This window comes from Drosophila gunungcola, chromosome 3R, assembly GCF_025200985.1.
Source record: "Drosophila gunungcola strain Sukarami chromosome 3R, Dgunungcola_SK_2, whole genome shotgun sequence".
NCBI lineage: Eukaryota > Metazoa > Arthropoda > Insecta > Diptera > Drosophilidae > Drosophila > Drosophila gunungcola.
Genome location: NC_069139.1, coordinates 4,703,924 through 4,728,934, shown reverse-complemented (window position 1 = coordinate 4,728,934; position 25,011 = coordinate 4,703,924). Strand labels below are relative to the sequence as shown.

General features: G+C 37.4%; 1 protein-coding gene across 1 annotated transcript in view; it reads left to right on the top strand.

Annotated features, from left to right (window-relative positions):
- LOC128265342 (mushroom body large-type Kenyon cell-specific protein 1) overlaps nt 1–25,011 on the top strand; it is a 66,158-nt gene that overhangs the window by 15,108 nt on the left and 26,039 nt on the right. The gene's annotated exons all lie outside the window — the stretch shown is intronic.

Sequence of the window (25,011 nt, the reverse complement as noted above, 5' to 3'; positions counted from 1 at the left end):
TTGCTCGGCTCTCCGGCAACGACGACTTCGTTGTCCTCGCTGCACGAAGCTGCAGCAAAATGTGAAAGAAGCCAGGCAAAAAAAAAGGAGGATATACACAGATATATATATATATATATATATATGTATATATATATAAATATATATATGGGTGTCTGGCTTTTGGGGGTCTGGGTTTCGGGTTAGTTCTAGCCAACATGGGTTAAGCGGGGAGGGGGCCCAAAACGAAGTGCTCTGCTGGAGATAACGAAGCGCACTTAAGCACACGCACACACAGCCCACACTCACACACTCACACACACATGCGCAGGAGGTGGGTGTCCCTACGAAATATATTGCACAATATAAAAATTGCAGACGATGAGTGCCGAATGCGTCTGCCGAAAAGGCAGCCAGAACTATTGAGGGGATGTATAGGGGGGCTAGGGAAAACTACTACAAAAACAGCAGGAAAATCTACTGCAACAATTGGCAAACGAACGAAGCCGAACCGAAGGACGAGGACGAGCCAACGAGGAGCGAGCGCTTTCCTCGCCTGTTTTTGTGGCCGATTTTCGTCGCCAACGAATTTTCCTGCATTTCTTTTTTTTTCTAGCATTTTTTATTCAAACCCCCCAAAACTCAAACCCACTTTGGACCACCCAGAAAAACGATGCTGATCGAAGCTGAAGAGGAAGACAAAGACGTCGTTGGTTGGCCTAGGTTTGGGTGGGTGGCTTTCTGGTGGGTTTGTGGCTCTGGGTGGCTTGGGGCATAGTGTTGATGGGAAATCTTGCCTGTTGCATTTCCCGTTTTCCCCACCCAACTGTTGTTGGCAATGGCTCAATCAGTGAATCAGTGGTGGAGTTTCATTTGATTGTAATGGGAGCCCATCCACTTGTGGATTCAGGTGTGTGTTCGGAGTCGGTTGCCCAGCAGCCAAGCGCCGGCATAAAGGAGATTACACTAACCAAATTATATAAGCTGCATAAAGGTAATTTTCGATGGCGGCGGTTATGGGGCAAATTTGTCTGGGGACGAAATGATTTTCTTTATGTAACTCCATTAAAGAAAATTTTAGGATATTTGCTCAAAGAAAGTGTCCAGTTGGCTTCACCTTTTGAGAGTTTCAAAGCTTTGGTATAAATGACTTACTTTAATAAATTATTCAAAACTGTCAAGTTAATATTAAATTTAAGCTTATAAAAACTTTAGGATTAAGGCTTTTAAAGACTTTAAAAAAGCGTATATTTTCGTTTTTAAGATGTCACACAGAAAAGTTTTTTTAATCATTAAGTCTATGCCCCTGCATGTTTAAGAGTTTGTACAGATGCATTTTATTTGATCAAAGTAAAACATAATCTAAGCAAATTTGTTTTCAGAATTTTATTTAAAGACAATGTTTATTTTTTTAGCTATTAAAAAGCATTTATGCTTCAATTAAAAACGCGTGGTTATATAAGTAAACATAAGACAATTAATTTAAATAATAATTTTTAAAAACTGGGATTTGAAGCTAACAATTAAGTATTGAAATTAAAGCCAATAAACTTCGACTGAAAACTTAGACGCCACCGGATCTAAATCACACCTTCGAAGCTTCTGTAAAAGATTTCCGTGAGATAATGCAATCTACCTGAATAAAGCAATAAAGAGCTCAGGCAAATATTTTGCTAAGCTTATATTTCCATGCGAAAAAGTTATCCAGCAGAAAACAAGCCCCAACAGGGATTTAACTTGTTGCATAGCCAGTCGAGTTCAGCTCAGCCCAGCCCCTTCCCTTATTCTCACCCGAATCCTTTCTATTTAGTTTGTTTGCCTGGAAAACTACCAAACCACCTTTCCCGCCCGATGGGGTGTAAACATATTAAAAAGCCAAACTTTTCCTTTGCCTTTACTAACGAAAAAAAAAACAAAAAAACTAAATAAATAGAGGAAAAAAATCTCAAATATATAGAAGAGAAAGAGATGCATTATAATGTTGATGGAATGGAGGGAGGTGGCCGAAAGCAACAAGCTGCACATATATATATTTTTTTTATTTGCAGCGAGGAAGCGAGAGCGCAGAAAGTTTCTTGGTGTGTGTGTGTGTGTGTGTGTGTAAGTGTGTGTGTGTGTGTGTGCTGGTGTATTAAGAAGCAGCAGGTGTTGGGCAATATTGTGGGCCTTGTCTCTATGTAGTGGTTTTCCCACCCTTTCCAACAGTTTTCTTCTGCCACCCACATTGCCAAACGCATCTTTCGATTACGCCAACAACAAGCAACAATAAAGGAGAAGGAGAATAGCGTTGCAGGCGCCGCTGTCGGCTTTGGCTTTTCCTACACACCCACTCAGCCAAACCCCATCCCCCTTTTGGGATTTTCCACCCACCGTCTTTGGCTGTAAGAAGGCATTTTTATGCCAGAAGGATGCAACAAGCGACGAGGACAACGTCGCGTCTGCTAGAGTGTGTGTGTGTGCCTTTGTGTGTGTGTGTTTGAGTGGGTGGGTGGGGCAACCCAATCCTGGCCAGCATTTCATGGACTACGCAATAAGCACTCCACCTACTTTCCAATGTCGGGCGAACTATTTCCACCCACTCCATTTTTCCACGCCTTGCCTTTGCCTTGTTGAATTTTTTTCCGGCGGTTTTTAGGTTACATTTTTACGAGTTTTCTCCATTTCCACTTCCACTGCCACAGCCACATCCACTTGTTGTTGTATTTGCGAGGATGACGCTGCAAGCGCCGAAGGAGTCGCCTCCGTCCTTCGTCCTTGTTCCTTCGTCCTTCGTGCGAGGCAGCCAAATTCGTGCTGGTGTGTGTGTGTGTGTGTGTGTGTGTGAGGAAGCGCCACAAGTGGGTGAAACACGGTGCAAGCGAGAGGGCTATATAGACAGAAAGAGACGGAATGTGTGGGAGGTGGGGGAGTTAGCACGACCATAGTTTGGTGCATTCGGTGTCTCATACCCCCACCCTACCCATTTTAGCCACCCACCATCGGTTTTCTGGGTGCACAGAAATTGGAAAATAGATTTTTTGGTTGGTTGCCTTTGGCCGGTTTTTTTCTTTGCCTTGCCACTTTTTTCATTCTTTTGGCATTCTTTTTTATGGTGTGAAGGTGGGTTGGCAAGTGCACAGAAAATAAAAATATTGACATTAATAATTGAAAATAAATTCATTAGTTTGAAATTTTAATACCTACCATTTTAAATTAAGCTTTTAAAATTGTCAATTAATCGCGTTTCTTAAAATTACTATTTTAGTAATAATATAAAATAAATTTATTAAGCATATAAATATTTTATAATGAGATCATTTTATACAAAATAAATGTTTAAAAATAAGGTTTATGAATTAATTAAAAATGTCTTTATTATATTTTTTTTTAATAAAACTAATATTCGATAAATATTAAACCTTTTCTGCAGATAAAGACGAAATAATAGGATATGAGCCTCTGATTTTGACTTAGCTTTTCCAAAGTAAACCACTATCATTAAATGGCATTATTAAAAGGGAATATATATAATTTTGTCCCGGTGTGGCTGGGTGTTGACGCTGGTCAACCGGCCGGTGCTCGCCAGAAAGTCAGGAAGCTTGAGGTGGACTTTGGGTCTTTCGGTCTGGGTGGTGGGGTTTTGATTGAGAATTTGCCTGGGTTCAAGGTATGGCCAGGACAATGCCCACTTCCCCCGCCCGACAGGACCTCCAATCCGCTCGAACGATTTGCGGACAAGACGCAGCTCAGCATTTTTTTCCCGTTGCATTTTTCCTAGCTTGAGTTCTTTTCTATTTTTCGCCCGAGAGAAAAAAATGAAGCGGAAGCACGAAAAAGCACAAAGTTAATGCGAAATGGGAGGACTTTCAAGGGGGTTCTTAGGGAGCTAGGTGGAGCTAGAGCGCGCCAATATGGCGCTAAGGACATTGGGCAAAATGCACTGTGGAAAAAAATTCACATTATATGTAGGCAAAAGTGTGTGTGTGTGTGGGTGGGTGGGGAAGTGTAGCGAAGGCAAAACAGCAAAACACACAAAAACAAAATGGCACAAAAAAGAGAGGAGAACAAAAAAATGTAGTCAACGCTGGCTGGTGGGCAAAAAGGGGGGTGAGTAGAGAGGGGTTGGGGGGGGGGGTGGCGTGGGCTAGGCGGGTTTGGTGTTTTTTAGGGGGACGGAAAAGTGGGAAATTGGGTGAGCTTTGAGTCTGAGTTTCGGCGTCGACTGCGCTGCCGCCTCGTTATTTTGCTGCTGCATTTGATTTTCGTGCTGAAAAAGTTTCGTGTGCTCGAAAAAAGTTTCGTCGCTTCGTTGACGTCGTCGCCATTAAGCCACCCAGCCACCCAGCCACCTCCCACCGCCGACTGCACCACCCCCTACTATACGTACTATCTGTGTGTGTGGGTGTGAGCTTGGCTAGGATGGGTGTGTAGTTTGAATGGCATTTGGGGGGCTCGTGGGTGGCACAACTTGGGTTTGGGTCCTTGCAGCAACATTTGGCTGCACTCGGTTGGCTGGTCTGGCTCCGTCTCGTAGTTTGGTGGGTGTATCGGGCATTTTTGTCGAATTTGTTGCTGCGAAAAGGAAAACTGGGAAGGCACTGGGAAGGCACTGGGAAGGCACTGGCAGCGCAGCGAGCGCCAGCGCCAGCAGCGACTGCACAACTATTTTCCCGTGCATTTGGCGTCGGCATTCGGTTGGCATTGTGCAACAAGTGAGTTTGGCAGCAGCCACCAGCAGGACGACAACGACGATTTCGGCCAGCTTAGGCCACCGAAAAATCCACTTAGTCAGAGGTGCACTTTGACAGCCACCAAAGGGGCAGTTTAAGCAAAAGTTCACTTCACTCGATTTGGACGAAGATTGAAGCAACAATTGGCGCCAACTGTTGCTGGTGCGCGATTTTCTCGATTTACCAGCACAACCCCCACTCCTCGCCACAAAAAGTGTTGTGTGCTTTTGTGGGCCGAGTGTGTGTGTTGGCCCGTGTGTGTTTGTGGAAATTTAATTAAAGACTCTGTCGTCGAGTGCAACGAGATAATTTATGTGTAGGCATTTAATTAAAGCGATCACACAACCATTTTGCATACTCCAAGTCGGAGGGACAGAGATGGCGCGAGGCCATTAGACAGAGACAGAGAGCGGCTGATAAGTGTGGCATATGTGTGTTAACGCTTAATTGAATTGACTGAGTGAAGCAGCCATGTTTTCCATTTTTTTTGGTGCTAATTGCATGTTTGAGATGTCGCGTTGCAAGCAGGTGAGAAACCGAATTCAAAGAATTCACTATTCACTTGGCATTCAAAAAAATTTTATATAACTAAGAACGACAAAAGCGAAACATAAATAAATCAAGAAACAAACAAGAATTTAATTGGGTCAATTCACTAAAATCCATTAACTCAATTATATCTTGAAGCTAAATGAAAGAAATGTATATATTTTGAATTATTAAAGTTTATTAAGTTTCTCAAATGATGAAAAGGAAAGATTGTCAAACAAATGGTTAAAATTAACGAAAATATTATGCCAATTAAAGGTTACAAAAAAATCGCAATTTTAATCTTTAAGAGCTTAAAAATACGGTTACCTTTTATTAGCTGTTACATAAAAACTTTAATAAATATTTAAATTTAATCTAAACACTGCATAGGAAAAACGGCTTCTAAGACTTACAAACATTATTTAACTTAACTTGATATTTAAATTGTTGCATTAGAATTACTTAGAGTTATAACAACAAAAATCACCAAAATCTATTCAAATAGCTTAAAAATACTCAATAAAAGAAATAAAGTGATAACAGCTCAAAAATATTTTAATTTACTTAAAATTATATTAAAATACTATAAATAATAATATTTAAATACTATAATAACTTATAAAAATGTTTTACAAACAAAATTTCGACTAAAACTCCAAAGCCATCCTTGCTTAAGCAACTGTCCATAACTCTATTAGCACACCCATATAAACATTTTACTCCCAACTAACGTGCCAAAAAAACAATTTACCCAAAAAGGGTATAGTTAACCTTTCAAAAGTCTTGACACATATGCAAATCTATTAAACTTGCAAACCATAAAAGCCATTTGGGTGGCAATTTACACAACAAACGACACATTGAAAGGGCCAACAAAAAATCCAAGCACCCAAATAGAAGTGGGAAATACCTCTGAGAGGAAAACTTACTCAACTCGGCTCGTTGACAGATTGTGGAAAAACACTTGGCAGAACACTTTTAAAATATGCACAATACCCCTCCCCCAAAAAGTTCATGCCAAGGTGTATCAGGAATTCGTGTGCTTGTATGAAATGTTTTCTGAAGAAGTAAAGCGAAACCCCAAACTTTGCCAAGAGAAGAACCCCCGAAACACAGACAGAAACACATGTTCAAACCAAAAGTCAAAGGAGCAACCGAACAAAACCAAAACATGCTGCTTCGACACTGATGACGACGTGGCAGACGTTTGTGTGTTGACTTTGTAACATCGTTATACAACAACAAACTAGCGCACTTGTTGCATAAGTCGCAGTACACACTCACTCACACACACACACACACACACACATACACTCAGGCACAACAAGTGGCAGGAGCAGGAGCAACAGCATCGCCAACATCGCCGGCAAAACACAACGCACAAAAGTATGCAAAGAAAGCACTTCACACGTTCTAACAACTCAGTCGCCTGGGGGTTTTTTTCGGTTTATATACGGATTTCCGAGGGGCGTGGGTGGGAGTTTTCCGGCTGCTGCGCCAGTCGCGTCACTTTCGGCGATTTTCGTCGAATACCCGTGTGTGTGGGGGAGTTTTGTAGTCGGCCAACCCCCTCGATTTCCACCAAAACGCGCGAAGCAACAGTTGTCATCTGTCGACAACTTGTTGTTAGCATAGCACTCTCCCTTCATTTTCCATCCAATTTGACAGTTTTTCACAGCTAAATTAGGGTTGAATATACAAAATATAAATTCAACTCAAATCTTAAACAACCAATTTTAGGTGCCACAGAGATTTCCGCCTTAGGCTTAAGCCCCCCAAAAAAAAATATATATCCTACACGAAAATCATTTTACTTTCCTAACACCAAAAACTGATCCTTTGTTTTTAAGCCCCCAAAAACAGATATGGAGTCTGCAATTTTTTTTCTCCATCTGCCCCTTGGCAGATAAAAAAAACGAAAACTTGTAGAATTTTTCCTTGTGGCACTTGTGGCGCTTTCAGCTCCTTGGCAATTGCTTTTGTGCGGACACTACAAACTGTACTTCCGTTTTATCTGCTGCGTCTTTGTCTGCAGCAGACAAGGGATAACTAGCAAAGGGGGTGAAGGAGGGTGGGGAGGGGGCTTACTGGGCAGAGACGACATCTAATCGATAAATATTCAGCACACTGCTTGTAAAAATACATTGAAAATGCATTAGACTTTGACTCAGTGGCATGAATTTTAATACGTTTGCGAATTATTTCCCCTTACTTTCTAGATTTTTTGTTTGTTTGCTAGCTTGCTTAGTTTAATTAATCTGAACTCTGTGTTCTGGCAGCTCTAATGTGCAAATCGTGTGCCATAAATTTTCAACTTAAATACAAAATCAATTGACAAGCCAGCCAAGTGCACAATTTCTAACTCCGCTCTCCCAAGGTTGACAATACGAAAATCGACTTGATATAATTGTAGTAGAAAAATGCAGTTATCTTTTTTTGCAAAAACGCAATCGAAACGCTGCAAGTCAAATGCCATTTGCCGGCCACTAATCAAACGTAACGAAATTGCCAGCATAAACACGCTTAAAGAATGAATGGGACTGGAAAGCTCGAGACAAGTTCGCCTTGAGGTCTTACCAAAATGGCGTTGAAACGGTAAAAGGCGACCGGCGGCGGCAAGGGGTTAAGCGGGTAGCTGTGGGTTAAGACGCTGACGTCTATATGGCGACAACGGCAACAACTTGTTGTGCGACATTTTATGCGGAAGCAAAAAGCGCCAAGAATACAAAAATTCAAGTTGAGAGTGCAATTGCCAACTGGCACCACAATGCGTATACGTGATATGTCGCAGTCGTTACGCGATCTAGTGCTGATTTTGGCCGCGTAAAAAATACTTTCTAAAGCGATTTAAGCGACTTAGAGTATGATCTCAAATAACTTATAGCTTGTCCCACTTCTGTTTATTTTATTAACCAAATAAAATATATATATTTTTAAGAGCTTGTCAAATTGCATTAAAATAATTTAGTGTTTTATTAACTTTACATTTTTAAGGTTTATTTGAATAGATGTTAGAGTTAAAATGAGATGTAGCCATTAAATGACCAAACTGCATTTTATTTATCTGCATTTATTTTATATAATAACAAATTTAAAAAATGTAATTAATATTTTGCAATAGTCTATAAATGAATGAATCACTACCTATTTTTTTTATTTGAGCTACTGAGATACAATACGAAACGAAAGATGATGCTGTGGAAATTTAATGAGGACAATGTTTGATAAGGATAACTTCACATTTCTTATGTTTTTCCAATGGATAGTAAGCTGAACCACAAATTTTACTGGAAAGCAAAACCTTCGTCCCGCTGTCGTTTACGTTATCTCTGAACTTTCGTCAGAATTTTCGAGTTTGATCGAAAGCAATTCGAATCAATCGCGCTTGCCACACATGTCCCAACAACAAAGAACACACCCCGGCTGAATCACTTGCTCCAATTGCACTCACTTGCGGCAATACAATTCAAGCTGATAACCGATTATCGATGCAACAAATTGCAATAGTAAAATCTAAGAAATTTCCAATATACTCCTGCAAATCGGTTCATACACACATATATATTGAATTTACGTACATACCGAGATTGCCCTCCCATAAATAAGCGAAAACAAAAACGAGTGTAATTGATTAAGGAACATTATCAACAAACTGGCAATATTGCAAAAAATGTATACGCTTGGTTTTTTTTTATATAGAAGCTGATTTGATTGAAGATGTTGTAAAGGCAAAGTAAAATCGCATGTCCCAATAACTTTGGTGTGGCAACAAGAACTGAGTTGGCTCTGCTGTTGCTGAAATGTAAACAAAAGTCGTACGATAAGCGAGTGGTGATCAAAAAGTGTTCATCTACGATCTAGCAAAGCGTAAATATAAAGCTACACAAAGAAATATCTATGCGTAGTAGGTGGCATTTTTAGTTAAAAATAGTTTTAAGGAGCCAATTTTAGTTTTATTAACCATTCAAAAGTTTTTGAAAGATATTGGCTCCTATATTGAACTTATTTAAAAAAGGGGGTTTTCGTCAAAGAACTACTCTTCCTTCAACTTGATAATTTTTTGTTTCTTTGTATGAACAAAAAAACAATATAGTTACGTCATAAAAGAATATTCCTGATTTAACATCATTTATATATGTACTGAATTAATTTTAAAAAGTCACAAAAGGGAATTTTTGCTTAAGAGTAATTTTATTATTTTTCCCTCGGGTCTTAAAATAAATAATACAAAAAATGGAAGGTGCGATACTTGATGCAATTTGATCACATTGCAGACTAATAAATTGAAAAGGAAAACCTGTAAATTTTTAAGCCTTAAAAATTATTTAAGCTTAAAAACAAGTGGAAGATTATTTTTTTGTGTGGTTATAATAAAACGTAAAAACAAAGTTGGAAACATTGTTTAAATGATAACTAATAAAGAATCAAAACCTTTGGCCTTTAAATTAGTTTTATAAGCACTATTCAAATTTTTAGTATTCTTAAATCTGAATCCCCTAATGTTTATTTTTTTGGACTTTATATTTTTTGAAGTATTTATAACCGATAAATCAGCGATCGAATGATGCGTAGTGGATGGGAAGAAAAACGAGGAAAGTCAATGAGCTTTCGGTTGCAGCATTCGCCACATGACTTTGCAACTGTTGCGCTCTCATTGTTGTCACTGAATTTACTGTTGTTGTACTGCCCTGTTGTTGTTGTACTGCTTTGTTGTTGTCAGTTGACTGCGTAAGAGTATTAGTGAGCAAGGGCTCTTAAAGCATGCGCTCATACAATATGTGCGAGTGTGTGGATATATGCCTTCTCGCTCGCGCTCGGCTCTGTTTATGAGATAATACCTTGAACGTGCGTCAGGTCGTTGGCGTTTTACAACTGAACTACAATTGCCATATTCATTGTTGTTTTTGCTGTCGCAGTTGTACTACTAGACTTTACCTTAAAGTGAAATGAAAAGTGTGCGAAGATTTTCACGCTGCCCAAAAAAAAAAGTGCGCAGTTTGGGAATTGAGGTTTATCTTTATCCACGGTTTGAAATTAGTCATCTCACCACAAAGTCGCTGCGGAATGGCACGTTCCACCATTTTGGACAATCTAACTGCGCACTTAGAAAGAGACACCCAAAAATAAACGAGCAAAAGAGAGAGTGACTTATCACTTAAAACTAAATTTAAGTCGCGAACAAAGCCAAAGCAAAGTTCATATTTGCCAGAAGAACAATAAATGCAACCAAAAAAAGTAAATAAAAAATAGCGAAAACAAAAATAAGAAATCATTTAAGCTCATTTACATGCGACTGAGTGAGTGAGTGAGAGAGCGCAACGTTCTTGAGTGGTTCGCTCGAGTTGAGTTGGGGAAGGAGAAACTCACCACAGGAGAGTCGCTTTCGATGAGCAGGAAATGCAGTTTCTCAAGCCGAATATTGGTGGGTTAATAAGTTTGAGTGAGTTTTTTGCTTTACTTATTTATTAAAGGGCAATTCGTAGCTTATTTATTTCATTTCAGAAGTTTAAAAACGACTTCCCCATTATTATTGTTATAAATATGTTAATAGATTATAATATAATTTACAGGCTAATTTCTTTTATAAAAAAACACATGTACATTTTTTTTAGCTCTTTTTGGTAGAGATTGTAAATAAAACTATTAAAATCAAAATATTTTTTAATATATATATATATTTTTTATTGATCTAAAAATTATTTCTTTTAAAGTGAACAATTTAACTACTTGTTCAATGTTTCTAGGGGTTATTTTTGACAAGAACTACATTACACCTTGTTTGCAGTCGCTATTCAAGAATATCCTATTTTAGTCCATATCCTTTTTTTGCCTTCCCTAATATTTCCCCGCCCCGCCCCTTGCCAATTCACCCAAAAAAAGCAGCTAATTGCTGTGACGTCGGCAGCGCAGCGGCAGAAGTGCATTCCTTTTGCTGGTGTGCGTGCATTAAAAAATCGACACAAAAAATGTGGTGAATTAATGGTACTGTATGTCGGTGTGTATTGTTCTAGCCGCCTGCACATGTGTGAGTGAGTGTCTTTGAGTGCCTTTTCTGCGAGAGCAGTTTTAATGGGGGAGCTGCATTTCTTGGGAGGACTCAAAAAAAGTTCGCTGAATTTTGGCAGCTCGTCGCGCAGCTTGGCAAAATTTTTTATCAACGCGCGCTGCACTCGAAGTGCAATGCAATTATTGAAGTGCACTCGGGTTCTCTCTCTCATTCTCTACGCGAGTAAGTGTGTGTGTGTGTGTGAGTGCGGCTTACCCCGTTACTCCTAAAGTTCTCGCGTCTGCGCTCTGCGAAAATAACTCAAAAAGTCCTCTCTCTCTTCCGCTCAAGCATTCTAGTTTTTGCAGTATGCAGTTTTTCTGGGTGTGCGTGTATCTGTGTGTTTTCCAGTGTTTTTCTTGCTGTTTTTGCACAACGACAACTACATCGGCGACGCTGTCGACGTCAACTCGGTGTGCTGTTTGGTGTCTTCGTGTTGTTGTGCAGTCGCAGTCGCATAAACCAACGCATCCGATATGCAACGGAACGCATTTTCGGACGCGGCCCGAGTCGTTCCGAGGTGTAGCGTCCGACGATCGCGTATATCAATCGTAAAGCATTAAGCGCATTGCCCATTTACACGCAGTAGTCCATAGGCGAAAATCGAATCGTTATCGTTTGCCAAATGATAAACCCACGCCAATTGCCGAAAATTAATATACAATTAAAAACAGCAAAACAGCACTCAAAACTAAGTGAATAAATTAGCTTAAAACAATTTAAATAGAACTCAATAATGCCGACAAGGAACTGGATTAAAAAGCAAAAATTTGTTATATGCAAAAATTAAGAGAATCTAAAAAAAACAACAACCAAAAACAAAAATTATCAAACAAAAATAACTTTTGAAAAAATAAATTGGCAAATATAACTTTTCTTAAAAAAGTCAAAAGTGCATCGCATAAATAATTTAAAAAAAAGGCAAAAACTCAATTCACATAGAGAAAAACAACAATTACCAAAATAAAATTTAAATAAAGTGCATTCTTTTAAATATAGCAAACAGACTTTGAACTTAAAATAAGTTTAAGCACAACCTAAAGTGATAAACAAATATTTATTTATATTTATTTATTAATTTTTAAAATTTGGTTTTTATAATTAAAAAAGTAGAAAAACAGTGACACTTGTTTGCCAAAAATTCACCTTTAAACATGAAAAAAATGCCTTTTTCCATGAATCAAGTATACGCCGTGTGGCCCTGTTTTTTGTGCTTTTCACGCATAATCATCAGCGGCATCAATCGCCCGCGTTTTGTTTGATTTTTTTCGGCATTAATATAAATTGCAATCGCCGCTTGTCTCTTGTTTTCTCTGCGTGTGTGCATGTGTGTGTGTGTGCGAAAACGTTGACGCCGCCGTCGACGCAGGCAGCGCTGTCGCGGCTAGCGTAGCCGTTGACGTCGCTGTCGCCGCTGTCATGCAAAATGAGGAAAAGTTTTTTTCGCGCACTCTCAAAATTTTTATAGAATGCATTTTTATTTCGGTCTTTTGGTTGAATAGTTGCATTGCCCAGCTCAAGTGCGTGTCTCCGGTTGATTGACTGTGTGTGCCTGTGTGTGTGTCTGTTCCAGCGAATGTGTGTGTTTATGAGCCTTACTTAATAAGGAGGGCCATTGTTGAATAACAATTTCGCGTAATTAATAATATTTACCCAAGAAAAACCTTAGTGAAAAGTGACATATATGCTATGTTTTAACAAATATTTAAAGAAATATATAAACAAGTTTCAATGCTTAAGAAAGCTATGTTAGGCATCAATCATCGCATTTCATTTCTCGATTTTTGGTTTCCTGTTCTTTAAGTTCAAGTCCTTAGAAAACAAGACACTTAAATACAATAAATGACAATAACATATAACGTTAAAATACTTTTCTTGCAATTTTAGATTTATGAAAAATTCAGAATATTACAAAAACGAATCAAATTTATGAAAGTATTATTAAAGGAACTTTGAAAAAGGATTTAAAATATTGTCTTAGAAATACTGCGAAAGCCTTGAAATATAAGAACTACTTTTAAAATTATTAAACAAGGCACTTATCAGTCATTATAATTCGCTTCGTAATCATTTACGCCTTGCATTTCATATTTAAATGCCGTCTTCGATTCTCGTTCACTGCACCCAAAATTTGGCCCGAAAAAAACACCGAAAGAATCTTGCGAAAAATTCTAAAAAATAGATAAAAAGGGCAAAAAAATAGATGAGAGAAAAAAACCACAAAGGCAGCAGCATACAAAATGAACTGTAGCCAAACTTCTGAAGCATCAGCAGCGGTAGCAGCAGCAGCAGCAGTAAAACAAAACAAACAAAGCAGCCGAAAAAATAAGAGAAATGAAGGAGCAGAAAAGAAGTAGCTGCAAGTACACAGTAATAAAGTGTGTATTTTTTCGGGTTGCTCGTCGTCGTCGCCAACTTTTCTGTGCAGGCAAATGTAACAAATTTTTGTCAGTTTCAATTTTCGTCAGTCGGGGGGAAGGACCATTACCACCATTCCACCGCCCATGACAATGGCCAGGTCGGTCGCCAGTCTCCAGTCTCCAGTTGCTGGCATTTACTTTGCCGTCGGGCTTGGCGCACAGCATAATGAACAAAAACTAAGAGCGAACAAAAAAGAAAAAAATATATCAAAAAAATGATAGAAAAAAATGTGGGAAGCGGGGGGCTGAGAAAAATCAACTCCCAGATATGCTAGACAAAAAAAAATGGCAAATTAAATAGCCGAAAAAAATGTAGCTGCAGCTGCGCAACATCAATTGGAATACCCCCGCCCGAGAGCTTAACCCTCACCTTACCCACCCATTTGACCATTGGATTTTCCTTACCTTCCGTTCGGTTTTCTTTTTTTTTTTCATTATTTTTCGCCCAGCTTCTGCTTTATTATTTTATTTTACGTTTTTTGGTAACATCCTTCCGATGCCCCTTCCATCCTCACGAAACTTAAATTACTATTTACAATGGTATTTTTTGGTTGATTTTTTTTTGTTCTGCTCAGAACTCGGCAGGGCGTTTTTTTTTATATATATAAATTTTTTATTCACATTTTTCGCTGCCATAAAGTTTTTTTTTCGAGGGGGGCTACCAAGTTGAAGCTGTGCTCCGCTGGCTAATTTCATTTTGGACGAGTTCAGTAGATTTTTTTATGCAGCTGCTTTCTGTTGAATTCCGCTCGAAATCAAATCATCTCCAGAGGGTTATCGAAAATATTTGAGAAATACAAAATCATCATATTTATCAGATTTCCGTTGCTTTCTTTAAATAGCTAAAATATTTGTCATCAGATACGACTATTATCGCACAGATTTGCATGCACTTTTTATCAGAGCCAGAAAATTGCAGTGAATGAGATCATTTTGGCAACACGTCTCTCGCTTCGCTTCTTTTATCAACGATTTTCATATTTTACATTTTTAGATATTAAACAAAATCAACAACTACAACAACAACGGCAACACTTTTGTTAGTAAATTTCTGTTGAATTAAAATACAAAACAAAACAAAACACATAAAAAGTGCAATCCAAAAAACAAATATTAACGTTAAACGAACTAAAAAGAGAAAAATAATTAAAAAAGTAGTCATTACTTTTGAATTGTTTTTAAATGCAAAAAGAAAAAGGTTCGTAAAAAATTAAATGCAAAAGCCTTTTGATAATGCAACATATCAAAGAGCCAGAAATTAAATACAGCAAAAATAATTAAAATAATTAATACACAAACACGCGGGGCAACTGTCAAAAAATCTACAACAACACAAAGTGCAACAACAACCATCAACAGCAACAACACAAGCAGTGCAGGAGTACAACAAAAAAAATCACACAATTGAACATACAAAATAAAAAATAAATTCCACCAAATATAAAAAGTCCGAAAGAAAAATTCGCGTTTCATTTTCACGCGCGGCATATTATTTACTCTGTGCTCCACATATATATATATATATATATATATAATAAATAAAAACCAGCCAATAGCCCAAAAAAAGGAAATGAAAAATCCGCATCAACAATAAAAATCTGCATGCATTTTGCCTTTTGTGTGAGCTGCCCACCAAAACGAGAGAAGCACTTTTATTGTATATAAAAATTATATACATCGCCGGGAGGAGCTGCAGCAACCCACTCCAAGCCAGGGTTGCCACGTCCTGAGCTGCTGTAAGCCCTCCGCATCAGCAGCAGCAGCAACAGCAACAGCGGCGCAGCAGCAGCAGCGCAGCATCAATTTGGCTTTTGGGCAGAGATAATTTAAGACAAATATATGTGATGCTATGCACATCAGCAGCTATGAAATATGTACGTATTCCCAATTGCTTCCCAAATAATCGCCAATAAATTGAAAATCTCTTTTATGGTTAATATAATAAATGGCTCATAAATAATTACCGAGTTTGTGATTAGCTTAGGCATAGATATATTTAAAGAGCGATCCTTAGTACTGATGCGCATAAATCAATTAGTAAATAAAACATATTTAATCGTTTAATGGCGACATAAAAAAAGCTAACAAGAAATGTTGAATTATCTATTTACGCTTTAGGTTTTTTTTATAGAATAATTGAAGCGATTAACATTTTTGCTGACCTTTGATATCAGTTAAATCACTTATAAGACATCAATTATAAGACGTTTTTGTAATAACAAGTTTTAAGCTTTTAATTTTTTGAACTCATTTCTTATCTTTATTTAAAAAACAAAAGAATGTAATGAATCCATCACTTTCAATTAAAGTTCTGCGATCGCTTATCATACATTCTTTTATTGATAACAGAAATAATAGGTTTTATTTAATCCCATGTGATTCAAATTAATGCAGCCTTAATTCTTATTACTGTTTTATATTTCTATAGAAATGCTGTAATCTGTAAACGATTTATTTTTCTTCCTTTTAATATTATTAAAAATAAATTTAATAATTTCTTGGGTATGACTACAGTATATCTTATACTTAATACTTTTTCCATTGAAAATGATTTGCGCCAAGGCGAATCTTAAGACTCTTTCTCCTTCACTTGCTGACTAAGTTCTATGATCGCTTATCGTTCGGTAAACCCCGAAAATTCGGTATATTACACAAATATACACTGAAATGTATTCATAATGATATGTGCAATGCCTCATTGACATTGTCCTTCAGTGACAGTGCGATGTACGAAAGCGAAATGTGTAAACAAAGATACACAATGGGCGGCGGTGGGAGGGGGTTTTTCAGGGGGTGGACGTGGAAGGGTGGGGCCTATCAGAGGCGTCACAATGCGATCGCCGCAAGTACAATTACATTGAGCAATACTTAAGGACAGAAGTTCAAGCAACTGTCGAGTGCAGGCCCCTAGATATACATATACATGAGTTTTTTGATATATCTGAGTTGATATCTATACTATATCTGACAACAATTCATTCAGAAAGTTATCAACATATATTCTAGTTGTTATCGTTTACCGGAAGACGTGGAAAGCAAACGTTTCTCTTAATTTCTCTGCGTTTTGGCGTTGCCAAGATTGCCAATTTGATTCACAACTATGTGCCATCCATTATCTCTGCCCAATCTGAACAATCTGAATCTGCGGAGCAATACTTCTTATCAGTGGGGCCCTGACGCAGCCGATTCTGACCCAAATTACGACAGCTTTGGCTCGCCTCATCGAGCCTGATACGTGGCGAAATATCAAAAACGCAAAAACAATAAATTTAAGCAAGAAATTATTGAACAAAAAATTATATGTACTTGCTTATATGTTGTCATGCAATCGCGCAAACAAAAAAGAAAGCAACAAAAACAAAAAGCGGAAACATTTTGCGCTTTCTTATCAAGGCATACGAAATTGATTTTATTTTGTTACTGAAAATTTTGCGCCACGAACGAAAATTTGTACTGCCTGCCAAGTGGGGAAATATTTTTACTAGAAACTGCCATATATTCTTTACAGCAATATAGCTAGACTAATATATATGTAATACACACATAGCGATAGTTGTTGTGCACGATTCGAGTCGAGTCAACGCATGGTTCAAATTATCGCAATTTCAGTTTTTTATATTATATATTATTTATTTCCACAAAATAGTTACAGCTGATAAGAGGGCTGCACTCAATATAGAGTCGTAAAAAAATATAATATGATTTCCCCTGAAACTAAGTCGGTTAAAAAAGAAATCGAATATAAAATTTTACAACAACGATATTCACCCAAATGAAATCATGATTGTGTATTTTCTGACTCAAGTTCTTTGTGGTTAATATCTGGTTTCATAATTTTTCGGTGATAAATCACCGATCATTTGTATACATTTTCGACATATTTTTTTTGAGCAAAGTTCAGTATCGTTTTGCCAGTCGAACCTTAGCTAATTTAATTTGCGAACAAATTTTCAAGGCTTATCAATTTTCGTTTGCCAAATTGCATGCAGCTGTTTTGGGGCCCCCACCCCCCATTTTTTGTTTTATTAGATAGTGGACACTCAAAAAGTGTTTACCATCTGGCCGAAAGATAACTCACTGTTCCATAACGACAATAAAAAATAATTTAAGAGGTGTTGTAAATACAAATGCAATGCTACGTAAACAGAAACTAAAAAAACAACGTGACAAAAGTGTGAACATTAAATACGTTTATTAAACAGCAAAAGAAAAAAACTGTGAAAACTTAAAATAAACGAAGTGAAGGAAAAAACTCTGCTGACTTGACTCGAATTCGCTGGCGAAGAGAAAATCGGAAAAGCCAGAGAGAGAACATGGCGCTGGTCAGTGCGTTTTATAAGCTGAATTATGAAATTTTAATAAAAACGGGACACATTTCCTGTAAGGAGTAGAGTAGTAACTCTTAAGGATTTTCTTTCAGGAGAAACAAAAGTTTTACATTACTTTTATTAAACTGAAAAGATACAATAAATTTTAGAGCCCTAAAAATTTCTTCCTACTAATTTATATTGTTATTCTAACGATTTCTAAATTTTTATTTACACGTTCAATAAATTGATTGCTAATGAGTTTACTTAAATTAAAGCTCCCAGAAACTAAGGATTTTTTGAACTTAAAACTCACTTTGCTCAAATTAAACTATTTGCAAGAAGCTAAATCCATAAATTCTTGTTAGCAGTAGACATTTATTTTCTAGTTTATATTACCATTTTTATTTGCCTTTTTTACCGAAACGCACTGGGTACGTATAGTATGCATATGTGGACCATAATTAGCTGACGTGCATAAGCCGGGAACAAGACACATTTAATGCCACAACAAATTCAGAGCCATCAATGTCGGCGGTGGCAATCTCTTGCCAATCCGGCAAACATTTAACAAACGGAAACAGCTGTCTCGTTCTCGTTCTTGGCCCATGGGCCTTCTTTTTTTTGTGCGCTGGCAGGAGGCATCTGCATATGCCAAAAGGAAGCTGCTACCAAACACTCCTCGCCGATGCAGCTGGTCAGAGAGGAAAGGAAACCGAAGGTAAAGTAGAGCCTGGCCACATGCGACGGTTCTCGGTTCTCGGTTATTGGGTTCTCTAGCCTAGCTTGCCAGCAGCAAATAGTGGCAACTGCCTGCATAAAACTTGGCTAACGACTTTTTTCCGTTGCCGCTCTTGACTTTTGCATTGAAAATCGTGCAATTCACCTGCTGCTGCAGCACAAGTCGCAGCAGCAGCAGCAGTAACTGCAACAACAATGACGCTGAATGCATCTGCATCTCGGCGGCAGCAACAACATCATCGTCTGGTTGCATGTTAATGTTACAGCTGCACTTGCACTTGCAACTAGTCGTCGTCGTCGTCGTCGTCGTCGACGTCGTCGTCTTGGTCGTCGTCATGAATGAGTCGCGACTTGGGCTCAAAACCCGGCTCTTTTTTTCTCTTTCCTAGCATTTTGCTGCAGCGGCAACCCTTCTTCGCCCCCCTGCAACTTCCACATGCAATTATTTTTCTAGGCAGCAAATTGGACGCTCCCTCTCTCTATCTTTGTATCTACGTATCAACGTATCTACGTATCTTGCGCTCGCCCGTGTATCTAACCATCTCTAGCTTTGTGTCTGCAGTTGCCTGCTGCTGCAGTTGCTTCTTGGGTCTTGACTGCCTTTTTGTTGATTTTACAAGGTGTGGAATGACTTTGGTAGCGCCTCATCGTCAACCTTTAGTTACAGTTCGGGTTACAAATATAAATCTCCAATTTTAACAAAATTTTTTCTAGTTTTTATAGTTTTATATTATATTATAAGATTAACGCAAATAAGTATTTTATTACCCAATGTGAATAACTTTTAACCGCATCCTTATTTAAAAGTTCTAAGTCATAAGTAAACTATTCTGAAATCATAATATAAAATATTTAATAAATAATTTACTCAGCAAGGTTTAGTCAAGATCTGTAAATTAAAATACATTTTAATTTTATGTTGCTTATTGTAAATGATGAGTTCATATCTTAATTTAAAATGAATCTTACGTTTAGAAATTACAAATTATATTAAAATAGTTTTTAAAAGTTATAAACTTTGTTGAAGTCTGATAGGGTTGAAGCTAACTAAACTTTCTGTAAATTTTAGTCTGTAAATTTATTCGCAAGACCTGATTGGTATTAATCTGAAAATAATTTTCTGAAAATTCTCTTTTCCCATACTATACATTTCAAAGTTAAATCGTTGTACGCTTGTGTAATCAGCTCTTGTTAATAAACATTTAATGTTTGTGTAGTATAAGTGGATAAAAACGTTTATTCATATATTGGTCAATGACGAACTAGTTTTTAGTATTGGTCATCTCTAGTTATATTTTTCTGACCACAATTGTACGAATTTTCATGTGGCTTTGGCTTTGGCATTGGCTTCGCTTTTGGCCACGGCTTTGGCTTAAGCCTGGTCCGAGACTTGGCCGCACGTTTATGGTCGCGTTTTAATGTAATTGTTGTTGTATTACAGCAAATTTGTAGCCATTGGATTGTTGTTAGTGCGGCCGTTGCCGTTGCTGTTGCAGTTGCTGTTGCAGTTGCTGTTGCAGTTGCTGTTGGTGTTGTAATTTGCCATTCATGTTGTCGGCCAAAGTGGCGATTTGTTGATTGTCGTTAGAAATTCAAGCGGGCCAACACCTTCGGCTGATTCGACCGTCGTTTTGTCGTGTGCCACCGATTGTTGGCTAATCGCTTGCGCAACTTTTTCTCCCGATTAGCCGCATCTGATGATTGAAATTAGTCGAGTTTAGAGTCGTCTATTATCTGGTGCAGAAACAGGTAGCCAAGTGCCAATTTCTAATCGCACTGTTATCAAAAACATTGCCCACAATGGCAGTTAATTTAGGGTTTAATACCGCTGAAAGGCTTCCTCGCCCACCACGAATTTATTATGACATTGATGGAAGGGATGTGCAGCAGGGCACTCCAGTGGCCCAATGAGTGATTGACTCGAATGAGTGACTGACTGAACAACTGACTGACTGAATGACTGACTGACTGACTGAGTGACTAGTAACTCAGGGTGCCAACGAGCCAAAGCAGCCGCGGCCAAGCCGTGTTATTAGTTAAATGGCGCATAATGGATGAATAACTTGACAAAATAGCAAACAAAACAAAAGCTATGGCCGATGAAAAACGTTAACAACAGAATCGAGACAGACAACAGCTAAAATTGCAAATACCCTTTGCAAAGTTATAAATGCATTTTTGAGAATTCTAAGAATATGTATTAACACCTTTTTAAATTAAGAGAAAATGCTGAAACCCTAAAAAATACTATATGAAAAACGAGCAGAAAAACCTAAACAAATATGGAACACTATAAAAATGTATTTTAAAAATTTACAGAAAATAAAAAGAAGAATAAACCTTAATAAAGTCTATAATTTCTATCGGAATTCACTGTGGAGTTTTAAGGATAACATTTTCTATTAAACTATAACTTAAGCTACGAAACTCTCTTCAAGGGTATTAAGACAATAAACAAAAACAAAGTCAAAGACAAAGCGTGTGCTTTTGTGTGTGTTTGATAGTCCGGCGACGACGACTACTGCAACCGGACCACACCTTAATAATTACTTAAAAGGAAAATAATTTACGAAATTGCATTCATAGTTCAACAGTGCAGCGTTTTGCAACAAAAGGCAGCCATAACAAACAATGAATGCCATCTAAAAAAGAAAACAAAAAAGCACCCACAAAAAAAAATGTTGTGCGAAAAACGAGGAAAAGCATTGAAAAAGCAGCGCGTGGTCATATTGAGTTTCGTATAAGTGGTGGCAACAAACATTTTAACAACAATTCGCCTGACCTTTGACCCCCCCCGCGATATGGTCGCATTTTTTCCGGGGCTTAACAAAAGATAAACCCCGCGCGAGGCATCTCAATTTAACCTAATTGCTGTCCCTTATCGCTGGACCCTTAACATGGCATTTCAATTGTCCGCCACATAAAAAATTCCACTGCCATACTCGGCGTATGAGTAATGGCTAAAAATATTTGTCACGCTGCGGTCAAGCAAATAGAAAAACAACCTGTTCGGCCAAACACACACACTCCAAATTTGACACATTTGCTCGCTGCAAGCCCGAAAAGCCTCAAAAACTACCTGAAAATGCATTCGCGCTTGGAAAATGTGCTAAGCAAACGCAAATGAATTTTGCAAATTCGATATTCAAACGTGAAGCGACACAACAACACAGAATGCATAAATTGAAAACTCATGTGGAAACGGCTCAAAGAAAAGCGTGTAAAAAAATGATCGAAAGAATTCTCTTTTGGAGAACTGTCATCAGGAATTTGCTTTTTGTATGCAAAACAAGTTCTGACTTTCAGATTCGCTCGGAACCTTGGCTTATTAAGAATATGCAATTGAAAATTGTTCAAATATTCATGGCGCAGCTAGCCTTTACTTGGAATATAAAATATTTTATATAAATACAAAATATGAGGGTAAAACATAGTTAAAATGTAACATTAATTTAAATACAAGTGTAATAATTTCTTAAATGGGCAGTAGCTTATAAGAAGCGATTAAAATATTCATAAAACTCCAATGTGAACAATTATTAATTCAATAAACAGACTTCTTGAATATAATAGCAAACTATTAGGACATAAAAATCATTAACAAAAAGTTTATTAACCAAAAAAATTTATAAATATTGCTAATTTAATGCTTAAATGGTTTGAAGCAGATTTAATTGTTCTACCTAGATTTTGCTTTTATTCTCCTATTGTATGGCCAAATCTCAACTCATGGCATTCCGCTTAATGAAGCTGAATAAAATGTTAGTCAGTCAAGGCGAGGCTTCAACCTCCGACACCTTTTCCGCTTTTCCACTTTTCCGCATTTCCCCTCCGACAAAAGATAGAAAGCCTGGCCAGACGCAAACAGTTTACTCAGACGAAAGAGGCGGACGGACTTAAATATACATTGTGTAACCTTCGAACCGCCTGACAACAAGAAGCCGCTGGACAGCCGGGCGAGAAATATATAAAAGTATATATGCGAAATTGTTTCCATCTTTTTCTGTACTCCTTTCATTGTTTGCCAACGTCTGGCAGGTCGGTCACTCAATCCCAATTGAAAATGGCTGAAAAAAAAACGATAAATGTCTCAATCTCATTTATATTGATTGTATTTATTTCCTGGCCATATTTTAAACCAAACCCCTTACGAAAATATGATTAATTTTAATGAAACCGTCAGAAGTAAATAAATATTCCAGAGGTTTGGTAAAAATTAAAAATAATAAAAAATATTTAAAATATTTTAAAATATTAAAAATTGACAAAAATCAAATATTAAAGTTATCAATAGTGAAGATAAAATTGTAAAAATAAATATTCTTCCAGCTGCAGCAAATTTAAGCATTTATTTAAGTGTTCAGACAAATATGTAAAAAAGGTGAGTAATAAAAAAATTAAAAATAAAACAAATTAAAATAACAAAAAACCAAATGCAAAATGCAAAATTATATAAACAGCGGCGACAAAGAGATCTCGAAATGCGGGAGTGGCAAAAAGCAAAAAGCACGACAGCACTCACGTGTATCTGTATCTAAGCGCCAACGAAGGCAGGGATCAGATACGATCCATTGTTGCCACCGCTCGCTCACACACTCGAAAAACCATGAACTGGAAAACCTTGAAAAACTCAACTGCAATTTATTTTCAATGCAATGTGTTTTGCATTTTTTATTTTTTCTTTTTGGGTTTTTTTCCTCATTTGTTACCATCTGATTTTCTTGCTCCGGTCGATTTGTTTCTCAAAGATTTCCTAATGAATTCGATTTGCGTGGAAAACCTGACAAACCTAGGCCCTAATGGCCCCACTGAATTTCATTAGCCATCCATCCAATCAACGCAATCTGTTTATGCGTGGTGGCTCTTCTTTTCTTTTTGGTCTGCGCGTGTATTCTTTAGGTTTTTCTTTTCTTCTCTTTATTATATGACTTTGTTTTTAATTTTCATTTCACATTTTCTTGTTTTTGTTCCTTTGTGCACTCACTTGTAATTGTGTTAGGCCAAGAGGCCTATGCCTATGCCTATGCCTATGCCACTGCCAGTGCCACGCATGCCACAACTGCATTATTATTATAATTTGCAGCTCCTCATTTTTTCTGGTTCTTTGACAAGCCTCGGGTTGTGTTATTGTTTTATAGCGAATTCGATTTGGTTAAGTGCGCTTCCAGGTTTATATAATTGCTTCAGCAGGCTCCCACCTGCTTATTTCTATTTTGTTATTTTTAAACTAATAATATTTATAGCCAAAGTAGGCTGGCAAATCAGCTTTGTGCGCCTTTCGCGCTCGACAATTGGCCACAAGTGGGTGCATTGTGCTGAAAGCTTTTATTAATTAGTCCTAATTTGCCTTTGACTATGCTGGCGGAATATTTTTTCAGCTAACAACCAATGCAATGGCAATCAATTAGACAACGCAACTGGCAGCCAGTCAAGGCTAAAAGCTCGAAATGTCAGGCTCCACCAAGCCCCAAATCGAGATCGAGATGGGGGCAATAGCAACAACCATGTGGGTGTTGCTTTGGCGGCACCAAATTTGGCTAAACTAAATTCACAAAACAAATTGCATTCATAAATAAATTCAAAGTCAAAATCAGCAAACAAAATTTGAACAAAATAAATAAATAATGGTATGGGGCACCGACGTTGCAAGCACTTTTTTTATTATGTTTGTTGTAAGTTTATAACTGTTTTAGATTTAAAAGGATGTGTAAATGGGTTAAAAGTTTATGACATAAACAAATTATGTACATGCATTTTAAGTTTTATCAATTAGTAAGTTTTGTGCCCTTCTTTCGATGCCAATTTTAATAACAATTCGAAGAATTTTGCTATTTTAACAATTTTATACTGAGTAGTACTCTAATTTTTAAATAAATTTCAGAGTCACTCACTGGTTTGTTCTTAATTTCCACTGTCAAATAAAAATGTTAAATAAAAATGGAGATCAAAATCAAAGGCAAAGCCCAAATTCGCCGACAAAGATCTCCTTAGTTTTTTCCACCCAATAGAATGCACATTTTTGTCTAAGCCGTTTGTTCAGTTTCTCTGGCAAAGTGCAACACAATTAACACCCCGAAATGCATACACAAAAAACGGAAAAAATGGGAAAAACAGCAACGATTTTTTAACAGTAAAATTTGTTTGTTTAGCGATTCGGTCTGGCATAGAGAGAACCTACTGTTGGACGAAACATATTCGATAGTGCAGCGGCGTTAATGAAAATGAGCAACAAAGCCAAGCGGTTGCACTCACACTGCCAAAGCCAAGAAACTTAGAAC